Source organism: Ictidomys tridecemlineatus, chromosome 1 (genome assembly GCF_052094955.1).
Source record: "Ictidomys tridecemlineatus isolate mIctTri1 chromosome 1, mIctTri1.hap1, whole genome shotgun sequence".
Taxonomy (NCBI): domain Eukaryota; kingdom Metazoa; phylum Chordata; class Mammalia; order Rodentia; family Sciuridae; genus Ictidomys; species Ictidomys tridecemlineatus.
The window spans coordinates 49,928,174-49,939,945 of NC_135477.1; positions in this window are offsets into that span (position 1 = coordinate 49,928,174).

Consider the following 11,772-nt stretch of genomic DNA (forward strand, 5'->3'; position numbering starts at 1 on the left):
CCTATGATGTGGTTCCTGGTTTTTATTTCCACGAATGCTATAATATGTTGTCCCACCGAGCTGTTTTTATTGAATGAAATTTTTTTTTACAAAATTGAAAAAAGCAAACCACGGCAGAACCAACAGGCCTGGGACAGGGAAGGACAAGGTGAACTTTTCACTTCCTTTCTTGCAGCCTATCCACTCCATCTGTGGTTTGGTGTCGCCCACACTTTTGTGCTATATTCAATCTCAATTTTTGCCTCTTTGTTTCTGAGGTCACAAGAGCAAGGCTTTTTTTTTTTTTTTTTTAATACCAGGGATTAAACCCAGAGAGGCTCAGCCACTGAGCCACATCCCCAGCTCTTTTTATATTTTATTTTGAGACAGGATCTTAATAGTTGCTTAGGGCCTTGCTACATTGCTGAGGCTGGCTTTGAATTTGCAATCCTCCTGCCTCAGCCTCCCGAGCGGCTGGGATTACAGGTGTGCACCATGGTACTCTGCTAGGCTCTTAAACCTGTGTAACTTTTGTAAGTTACATGGAGCTTTTTTGCCCCAAATACTGGGGATTGAACCCAGAGTCTTGCAAAGCACCAAGAGAGGGGATGTGGCTCAGTGGGGAGCACTTGCCTAGCATGTGTAAGGCTTGGGTTCAATACCCAGTGCTGGGGAAAAAAAAAGACTTCTGGCGAGTTCTCAAAACAGATTGTAAAATGTGCACCACCGGCCTTTTGGCCAGGCCTAAGCAAAGGCAGGCCCAAGAGTGAACAGCAGGAGTCTGCAAGAGAGCCCACCAGAAGTCTAGCAAATTCCCAGCCAAATTCTGGCCAATTGTGCTGTTGGGGGCCCTGCATGTAAGGAATGGAGCTCTATGTGACAGACTGCATTTCTGGCCCCTTAATTAGCATCCTAACCATTGAAAATGAGACGCCGTGCTAACAGGAAGCTCCATTAATAGGGCTCCTTCCACTTTGGTGTTTTAGAGTCTTTTCCCAATTATTGGTTGGGAATAATAAGTGAGAGTGTGGACTCACTTCAGACCTGTAAATAGATTTTGTGTGTGTGTGTGTGTGTGTGTGTGTGTGTGTGTATGCGTGTGTGCTGGGGATTTCACTCAGGGCTTTGCATATGGTAGACAAGCACTCTACCACTGAGCTGCATGCCAGCCCCTGTAAAGACTGGGTACTTCCCTGAGTTGCCCAAACTGCAGATGCCCCTCTTGGGGAAGGAGCTTCCAAAAGCAGGTAATGCTGCTACCCCTGGGGTGCCCTCTCAAGGTGGGGGGCCCCCAAAAGACTTGGATTCTAGTCTTAGATTTTTCTTTTTTTTTAATATTTATTTTTTAGTTGTAGTTGGACACAACACCTTTATTTCACTTGTTTATTTTTATGTGGTGCTGAGGATCGAATCCAGGGTCTCGCACGCGTGAGGCAAGCGCTCTACGGCTGAGCCACGACCCCAGCCCCAGTCTTAGACTTTTCAACTTGCTGTATGACCAATGCAGTTCACTTCCCAACTTGAGACTTCAATACCCTCATTTAAGGAGAGTTGGGTTATCGCTTCTGTGTTGAATTGTGTCCCCCTCAAAATTCCTATGTTCAAGTCCTAATCCTGGTACTACATAGTGTGAGCTCATTTGGAGATAGGTCTTGTTTGTTTGTTTGTTTGGTACCTGGGATTAAATTTAGGGGTGCTTAACCACTGAACCACATCCTTAGCCTTTTTTCATATTTTTTATTTAGAGACAGGGTCTCACTGAGTTGTTTAGGGCCTTGCTAACTTGCTGAGCCTGGCTTTGAACTCACGGTCCTCCTGCCTCAGCTTCCTGAGCCGCTGGGATTACAGGTGTGTGCTACTGTGCTTGGCTGGAGCTAGGTCTTGACAGAGGTCATCAATGAGGTCAGTAGGGTAGGCTCTGATCCTAATCCAAAAAGGCTTTGTCTCTGAATAAAAAGGCAAAATTGGCACAGAGACATGTACAGAGGGAAGACTATGTAAAGGGACATTGGTAGAAGATGGCATCTATAAGCCAAGGAAGGAGGCCTGGGGCAGATCCTTCCCTCATGGCCCTCATAAGGGAGCAACCTCTTTCTTGGTCACAGATTCCCAACCTTCTGCACTGGGAGGTAAGAAGTTCCTGTTGTTTCGGTCACGTGGCCTGTGATATTATTATCATTATTTTCATTTTTTGGTATGGGGGATTGAACCCAGGGATGCTTAACCACGGAGCCACATCCCCAGCCCTTTTTTATTTTTTGTTTTGAGACAGGATCCCACTAAGTTGCTTGGGGCCTCACTAAATCGCTGAGGCTGGCCTTGAGTCTGTGCTCCTCCTGCTTCACCTTCGGAGTCACTGGGGTTACTGGTGTGCACCACTGCACCCAGCTCTCAGGCTGTGGGTTCTTTCTGGCCATCCCAGCCATACCTTGGTGGCTCCCTGCCATCCCACATGGCCTTTCTATTATCTCTTCCCAGTGAGTAAATGACATCATGTGTGGGAAGTGCTTGGCACAATGCCCACATACGGCCCCTTGCTGACCGTGATGAATGTTCTCAGCCACTGGGAACCACTTGTACCTACCCTGAGACCCTGGGTGCCAAAATGAGATGTGTGGGTCCCTAGCCCAGTCCTCCTCCTCACTCCTGCCTCATCAATGAAGACTTTGCCACCCCACAGCAGCTTTCAAACCTAAAAGCCTTGCAGGGCACGGGCACGGTGGCGCACGCCTGTAATCCCAGGGACATGGAAGGCTGAGGCAGGAGGATTGCAAGCTCCAGGTCAGCCTCAGCAACTTAGTGAGACCCTGTTCTCTAAGTAAAACAGAAAAAGGACTAGAGATGTTGCTCAGTGTAGAGTGCCCTGGGTTCCATTCTCAATACGGAGTAAAACAACCATTAAAAAACAAAGACAAAAACAAAAAAAAAACAAAACAAAGCCCTGAAAGAATTCAGTTGGCATCTTCCTGGAGCCCCACTCTTTTACAATTATTTTTGGAGGTACTGGGGTTTGAACCCCGCGGTGCTCTACCACTGATCTACTTCTTCACCTCTTTTTAAATCTTAAGACAGGGTGTCCCTAAGTAGTCCAGGATGGTCTTAAACTTCTGATTTTCCTGCCTCAACCTCGAAGTCACTGTGATTGCAGATGTGCACCACCATGACTGGTCCAGTTCTTTTTTTAAAAATTATTTATTTGTTTATTGGTTCTTTTCAGTTGTGTATGACAGCAGAATCCATTTTGGTATAATTATGTAAGCATGGAATAGAGCTTATTCTAGTTAGGGTCCCGTTCTTATGCGTGTCCGTGGTGGTGGGGTTCGCTGTGTTGTTTCCATATATGTACATGGGAGGACAGTCAGATCATCCCCCTGGCTTTCTTTGCTCATCCTGCATCCTTTCCCTCCAACCCCCATCGTCTAATCTACTGCATTTCTATTCTTCCCCTTTCACTTCCTTATTGTGGGTTAGCTTCCACCTATCCAAAAATATTTGACCTTTGTTTTTTGGCTCACTTAGCATGATAGTCTCCACATCCATCCATTTACTGGCAAATGTCATAGCCATTCTTCTTACTGGCTGAGTAATATTCCATTTTGTATATATAGCACATTTTCTTTACCCGTTCCTCTGTTGAAGGGCATCATAGCTTGGATATTGTGAATTGAGCTGCTATAAATATTGTTGTGGCTGTGTCACTGTAGTATGCTGATTTTAAGTCCTTTGGGTATAAACCAAGGAGTGGGATAGCTGGGTCAAATAGTGATTCCATTCCAAGTTTTCAGAGGAATCTCCATACTGCTTTCCAGAGTGGTTGCACCAATTTGCAGTTCTTTTTAATGGAGCCACAGAGCCAGCAGGTCTAGAAAGAGACTGAAGAACTCGGGGTGGAAGACTGTTTCTCTGTCCTGGAGTAAGACATTCTTTGCCGGAATGAGCTGGTCCCCAGGGTCTAGAAACCTCTGGGACTAAGCCTCAGGTTTCCCATTTGCCTTCTGAGGACAGGTCCTGGCTGGCAAGGTCCTGAGTCAGTCTTGACCACCGCAGGTGTCAGGGGCTTGACTCTCTGACTGGAGGCACTGCCCCGCTTTGCTCCTCCATCCTCCCTTCCAGCTTCTTCTGTTCTAGCTTCCAGGATGAACCTCCCTGTGTGTGGAGAGATGGTATGGGGACAGTGTCCTGTGTTCTGATCCGGGTCCACGGGTCCCTGGAGGCCATAGGGTCCTGTACTAGAGCTGGACTCTGAGGCTGGCCAGAGGGTCTGCTTTCCTTTTCGTTATCGGGAGTCTTGGGGAAGCATTCTCTAGCCGAGGTCAATGAAGAGGGGCCACAGGATGAACCTCAAGTCCTCTCGGGCAATGACTCTGGTCTGGGATGGTCAAGTCCTAGTTATATTCTCATCCACGTGGGTTTGAGAGCTTAGTGGCTCCGGTTTTGTAGACTATTTCAGATTGAGTCTGTTTTGGAAACTGTGCAGAGAGTTAAGTGGGGATTGGGAGACTTGAGCGGCCCCCAAGCATGACCTTTTGGTTTGCTAAACAAATGAAATGTCTGTATGGTTTATCTTTAAAATGTGCCCAGAGATTTCTGAGAAAAGGGGGGAGAGAAAGGGCTTGGAGCAGACTGCAGGCTTTCAGGGCCCAGGGAAGGAAGGAGGAGAAACCATCTGGGGGAAAAACATCTCTCAAAGATGTGTGTATGTTTTAAATTTGATCACTCCAGGCCGCCTCTTATCCTGGTTTTTGGCCCAGAGCCCAGAAGGGAGTTTCCTTCAATGATTCTCTCTGAGCTTAGGATGTCTGCCTTTTCCTAAAAGTCAATAAGTAACTACAGAACTGTGAATGCTTAGTTTCCAGACAGAGCAAAAATCCTGTTCCCCACCTAGAGGTCTGCGTAGATCCCATCTGTGATCCAACCCCGGGGCTGGAGGAGCCTGCTTTCCAAGTGATTTATTGTGGGTTCTTGGCTTCTTTCTTAGGCATCCCCTGGCTGTTTCAGAGAAGTGCTCTTCTGTTGGAAAGTGGAGCACAGTGAACAAGACTCAGAACAATGTGCTTCTTGCTTCCTTCTCCTGAGACATCTCACCACTCCCCTGTTTACAGCCGGCATTCCAGCCACACCAAATGACTTGGAGTTCCACAGCTGTGGCCCTGACTTTGCACATGCTGTTCCCTGTGCTTGGAACAGTTCCCCTCTCTGCCTGGCTACCTCCCGTTCCCTCATCACACTCAAGCCAGGCTCACCTTCAACAGAAAATTGTCCTTGTCCTCTCTCCAGCATTCCTGCCTTCAAGCCCTCGTGGCTTCCACAGCCACCTGCGTTGACCAGGGCCATGATTATCGCATTGTGTGTGTTTCCTGTTTCTGTTTACTTGTCTACTTTTTCCATTAGTCCAAGTGGCTTCAAAATGTGGGCTGGGGCTGTAGCTCAGTGGCAGAGCGCTTGCCTAGCACCTGTGAGGCACTGGGTTCGATCTTTAGCAGCACAGAAAGTTAAACAAATAAAATAAAGGCATGCTGTCCATATCCAATTACAAAAAACAAAAACAAACAAAAAAAAATAGATAAAAGTAAGAAAAAGCCGGGCGCAGTTTGTACATGCCTGCTCAGCAGCTCAGAAGGCTGAGGCAGGAGGATCCTGTGTTCAAAGCCAGCTTCAGCAAAAGCGAGGCTCTCAGGAACTCAGCGAAACCCTGTCTCTAAATAAAACACAAAATAGGGGAATGAGGTTCAGTGGTCAAGGGCCATGGAGTTCAATCCCTGGTAGGCCCCACAAAAAAAAAAAAAAAAAAAAAGAAAAAGAAAGAAAAATTTGACTACCTGAGAGTCACACTTGATGTCATCCCTCCCATTCACTTACTGGACCCCAGAATGAGGCTGGGGAGTTTGTATTGTTATTTGGCTTAATCATGAGACATGGTCAGGTGTGGGAACTGCGGCCTTATCTTTTTGTTTTGGGAGTGCTGGGGGGAACCCAGGGCTTGAGCATGCTAGGTGTGCACTCTATGCTGAACTAGTCTCCAGCCCCCGACCTTTTCATTTCTGTCTCCCTGTGTATTTCTTCCTGGCAACCTCTCTTGTTTTCACTTCTCTCCCTCTCTCGCCTAGACCAACAATTTGCTTATGCCCTTGCCATTACCATGCAAAACCTTAACCACCAACTGTTTAGTTTTTCCATTCCCATTGCCAGGCTGCTGCTGGACTGCCCCAAAGATTGTACTACTGCAATTCATGGATTCTGAGCGCACCAGGCGCTCAATGTGCTTGGTGGTCCTTCTGACCCTGGACAACTCCTGCCTCTCACCACAGGCAGAAGAGCTTGCCACCTCCTTCGCAGAGAAAACAGAAGCCATCAGATGATCTCCCTTGACTTCCTGCCGCCTCCCTACACACGCACTCCCCACAGCGTTATTCCTTTCTTCTCCTTCACTCCAACCAGGGTCTGCACCCCTCTCCTCCCACTTGCCCAGTGACCTTGCCCTCAGTCGTCCCCTTTTCTCTCTGACCTCTCCCTCTGGACTCTGGGCTGTCTGGCCCCTCATTTTTGCCACCCTTTCCTGTTAAGGTCTTGAATCTAGATTGGTCCCATATTTCCACCTTCCACTCATTCTCCCACCTACAGCTGAACGGCTCTGCCCCATGACCCCTGAGGTGGCTGAGCTTAAGGCAAGGTCACACAGCCTTCCTGGTAAGATCCAGAGGCCTTCTCCGTCTCTTCTCACTGAATTGCTTGGGTGCACCAGATACTACCGTTGGCAGCTTTCTTGAAATTTTTCCCTCTGGTTTCTGTGATGCCACCTTCCTTGCTCTCTCTGGGGACTTTTTGCCAGTTGATTTTCGGAATCCTGCTTCTCTGCCTTCCCTTGTGTGTCAGCATTCCTGGGGGATCCCTCCTTACTGCAATTCTTTTCCTACTTCCTGGGCTTTCCCTCTGGGTAATTCCATCCACACCCTACATTTGGTTGGATAAACACCTCTGGGCTGGTGAGTCCCGAGTCTAACTTCAGCCTTGTCCACTCTCCTGTACTATGGACCATAGAGCTGACTACGGGACACCTCCTCGGCCTGCTCCTCTCTCGGGACCCTAACCTTAGTGACTAGCATGACGAGTCCCTCAGTTCCTATCACAAGAAACCTGGGTGTTCTGAGTTCTCCAAGTTCCACCAGCCACCAAGTCCTGTGTAGGACACTTTTGAGTAATTCTCAAATCAAATCTGTCCTCTTTGTCTCCACATCTTTTTTTCTGGCTCGGTCATCCCTCCCTGTATTTCTATGCCAGCGTCCAAGAGACCAGTCATCTGCCATTCCCTCCAACTCAGTTTTCTGAAGTGTAACCGGATTGGCATTCCCCTACCTTAAGCCCTTTGGTGGCTCCCCACTATCCTCTGGTGAAGTTCAAATTCCTTAACAAAGTGCGTCAAGTCCTAGTCTTGGTCTCATCTCTTGCCCTTACACAGTGTGAATCCACCATGACAAAGCACCTGCAGCCTTACGAAAGCACAGAGCCCTCTGCTCACCCCCAGCCTCTGCACACTTCTGCTCACCCTGGGCCTCTGCACACTTCGCCCCATTCCCTGCACCTAGACGTCCTTGCCTCTCACTCCTGATTTTTCTTCAGGTCCCTGTCAAACCATGCTCCTTTTAGAAAGCCTTCTCTGATCTCTTGCTGAACTGGATTGGTCGCCCTTGCTATGGGATTTCATAGCATCTCATGCTTCCCATGATCAGAAAAATTTTTATACTTAAAATTACCTTTTTTTCTTAGTGTTTATGTAAACATGTCTTTTTTTTTTTTTTTTTGGGTAATGGGGATTGAACCCAGGAGTGCTCTACCACTGAACTATCTCCCAGCTCTTTTTGTCTATCATCTATTTATTTATTTGAGGTGCTGGCCGGGGCCTAATGCATGCCAGGTAAAGTCTCTACCACTGAGCCACATTCTCAGCCTCTCTATTTTAAATTTTGAGACAGGGTCTTGCTAAGTTACCCAGGCTGACCTGGAACTTGTGATCCTCCTGACTCAACTTTGTGAGTCACTGGAATTATAGGGATGTGCTACCACACCTGGCTTGGGTCTTGTTTTATAACATATCCTCAGCATCTGGCATATGCTAGACACATAGTAAGTGCTCAATAATATCTGCTAAAAGAGTAAAAGACAGGGATTGGGGCTGTAGCTCAGTGGTGGGGCGCTTGCCTGGCATGTGCATGTGTGAGGCATTGGGTTCAATTCTTAGCACTGCATAAAAATAAAATAAAGGCATGCTGTCCATCTGTAACTAAAAAAAAAAAAAAAGGAAAGAAAGAAAGTAAAAGACATCTGAAAAGTTACACTCCCCTCTCTTTCTTGGGGTAATAAATTGCATGTTGTTACATCACCTGCTCTAGACAGCTTATAATAAGGAAATAGGTTAATTTGGGAAAACAAGTCCTCCTAGGGAAACTTGACAGACTGGAGAAATTGAAGCATCTGAGAAGTGGAGACTAGCTTGTGGATGCTGACACATGGCACTAACCCCAGGCTCATGTGCAGGAGCCCATGAGGGCAGGGAGCCACAGCATCCTCTGCCTTGGCTCATCACATGACGGTCCTGTGAAGCATGGCTGCTCTGGAACAGTCTCCACCTGTCAGTGTAGTAGTAGCATTACAGAAGGCTGCACCTGGGTTATGGTCTTCCCTCTGGCCACTAATTATCTGAATTGCCTCAGGCAATACTCCATTATGGATTCTGCACTGGAAAAGGTAGTTTTAAAAATAGGGTAAATGCTCATATGTCATCTATTACTTCTTTAACAAATACCTATTATAAGGCTGGGGGTGGAAGTCAGCACAGTAGAGTACTCCTCCAGCATGCATGGGGCCCTAGGTTCTGTCCCTAGCACTGAAAAACAAACAAAAATGCTTTTATAGGGCTAGGGTTGTGGCTCAGTGGTAGAGCGCTTGCCTACATGCATGGGGCACTGGGTTTGATCCTCAGCACCACATAAAAATATTGTGTCCACCTAAAAACTAAAAGATAAATATTTAAAAAAAAAACCCTGTTATATACCTACTATGTGCCAGATACTGTTTCAGGTACTGGGATCTGGCAGTGAATGAACTGGATCAGGTTGCAACTTCCTGTCTGTAAGCAAGGGGGTGAACCAGATAATCTCTCCCAGCTTAATGTTCTGAGACCCCACTTAGATCAGATACAAACTTATGCATGGAAGGGCTAATGGTAAAATAGCAGGCTCCAGTCTCCCTCCCCTTCTCCCTGGGTGATATCTCCCTCCCAAACTCAACATTGGGAAAACAGAAAAAGGTTTGGCATCATTTGTTTGCCTGCAACCAAAGATTTAACTCTCCCCAAGTACCTGTCATTTAATACTTTTATCTCTTTTGTGGAATGAAAGGTTTTGTTTTGGTTAGAACTGCAGACAGTTACAAGGAGGCCTGGCAAGATATTCTAGGCAAAGGTAGGTGCATTGGTAAAGGACAAAGCACAGTTTCTCTGATTTGCCAGAAAGGGCAGGTCACTCAGGTTCCTCCCTTCTGGGTGTTCGGATCTCCTGGTTCTATTTCCTTTCCTTTACAGAGGTAAAGGTCTTCAGCCTGAAGGTCCTGAGTCTCTACCACTTCAGTATCTGGAACACTAATTAGGAACAGAGGATTCAAGAGAAAGCCTGGGTCCTCAGCCTGGTTTATAGTTCCATATGACCATCATTCCAGGTTAATGTCAGGTGTGGGATGGCACTACTCAAGTTTTAGGTTGGGTGCCGTGGCACACACCTCTAGTCCCAGCTACTTGGAGACTGAGGCAGGAGGATCACTTAAGCCCAGTTCAGAGCCAGCCTGGACAACACGGTGAGACCCTTTGTTGAACAAACCCGCCCTCTACAGAACTCTGAACCTTAATGTTGACACTGGATAATTACATGTGATAATTAAATTTTCAATTTTTGACTATATAAAAGTAAATGAGTCAGTAAGTTTACTATTTGTGTCCCACTACTATGAGACAACAGTTATATGGAATTATGTCAGAGTGACATGAACACTTCCTTATCAACAGCAAACTCTGACTTCAGATCTTGAAGTATTTGATGAAACAGAGGGCAGATGATTCAAAAGACACGGCTCCTTTGCTTATTAGCCATAATACTATATTGATATCTTGTCTGTGCAGATTTCAACTATTAAGATACTTGCCTCATTTGTTACAGGATTGATGTGAGACTCCAGACAACATATGTGAAAGTGCTCTGGAACTGCCAACTGTTTTATGCACAGAAGGCACTGTCACCATCAGCCTCCCAAGGCTGGCTGGCTGTGCAGTCCTTGTTGCTGGCCACCATCTGACCTCTTGCCCTCTGTCTTGCTCACTCAGGCATCCCTAGGAGAACAGCCTCCCCAGCACCTAACAATATCTCCCCCCCCCCACTGAACCTTAAGAGGATATGTGGAAAGCTAATTCTTGTCTGCTCCATCACACTTGAGAGCCCTTCTCATCAAGCACTGGAAGGAAGAAGGGAGGGCAGTGACAAGGCTTATTTTCTCCAGGTAGTTCATTCATTTTACCAACGAATAAGAAGTTTTAGAATTTTTCTTTGTACAAACGTTCTGAGTTGGGTTCAGTGATACAGCATGATGCTTCTCAAAGAATCTCAGCTTCACAGTCTGGCAGACTTGAGTCCACATCTGGACATGGCCAACTTTGGCTGTGCAGCCTTATTCTGAACTTGAAGCTCCTCTTCTATATGAAGGGGTACTAGATAGCTTGAAGCATTACTGAAAGGATTATAATTATTGTCTGAGTGACTGGCATCTAAGTGCACCGAAGACAACAGATGAGCCACATGGCCCATCTTTGAGTTCAAAGCATCATCGAGTTGTGGGTGATGGGACATAAAGACCAAGAGAAGGTACACAGAGGGAGGTACCATATTCAAAAAATAGTGAGGGTCTTGTTCTTGGCGGGACTCTCAAAGGACCTGAATGATCCAGGTGAACATTGAAAGCATTTCAGTTCAACTTTAAGATCTCCATTTCTTTTTTGGACCAGGGATTGAAGCCAGAGGTACTTAACCACTGAGCCAAATCCCCAAGTCAAATCACTCTTTATATTTTGAGAACAGGGTCTTGCTAAGTTGCTGAGGCTGGCTTTGAACTTGCTATCCTCCTGCCTAGGCCTCCTGAACTGCTAGGATTACAGGCGTGTTCCACTGCACCCTGTAGATCTCCTTAACTGTTAAAGTCATACAAAGAAATATCCATCTTAGGAGACATTCTGTAAAAAACTCAAAATACTGCTGGGTTTGGTGGCACATGCCTGTAATCCAAGCAACCTGTGGGCTGAGGCAGGAGGATCACAAGTTGGAGGCCAGCCTTCGAAACTTAGTTAGACCCTAAGCAACTTAGTGAGACCCTGTCTCAAAAAAAAAGTTCAAATAAAAAATTGTAATGATTGGATGATGCAAAGTCTGTCCTGCATAGCTACACAAATGAAATAAGAAAGTGATTACTTCCCAGTTGTCAATGAAGTTCTGATTTAAAGGTTTATTACAGTGCAAGTTAGTTTTTAGTTTTTCCCTAGTTATCAGCAAGATGACTGGTGCTAAGAGTACTGCAGGGAAACAACTGGTTTTATACTTGTGTCTTGTTTTGGCTGAATAAGGTTAAAAGGAGAGCTTGTGGACTGCTCCTTGTGGTTCTCTGATTTGCTTTAGAGTCAAGATTAGTGAGCTGAACTATCAAGCAACTCTGATTTATCCCAGGTTCCTGTATTTCTTCTGCCTGAGTTATGTGACCATG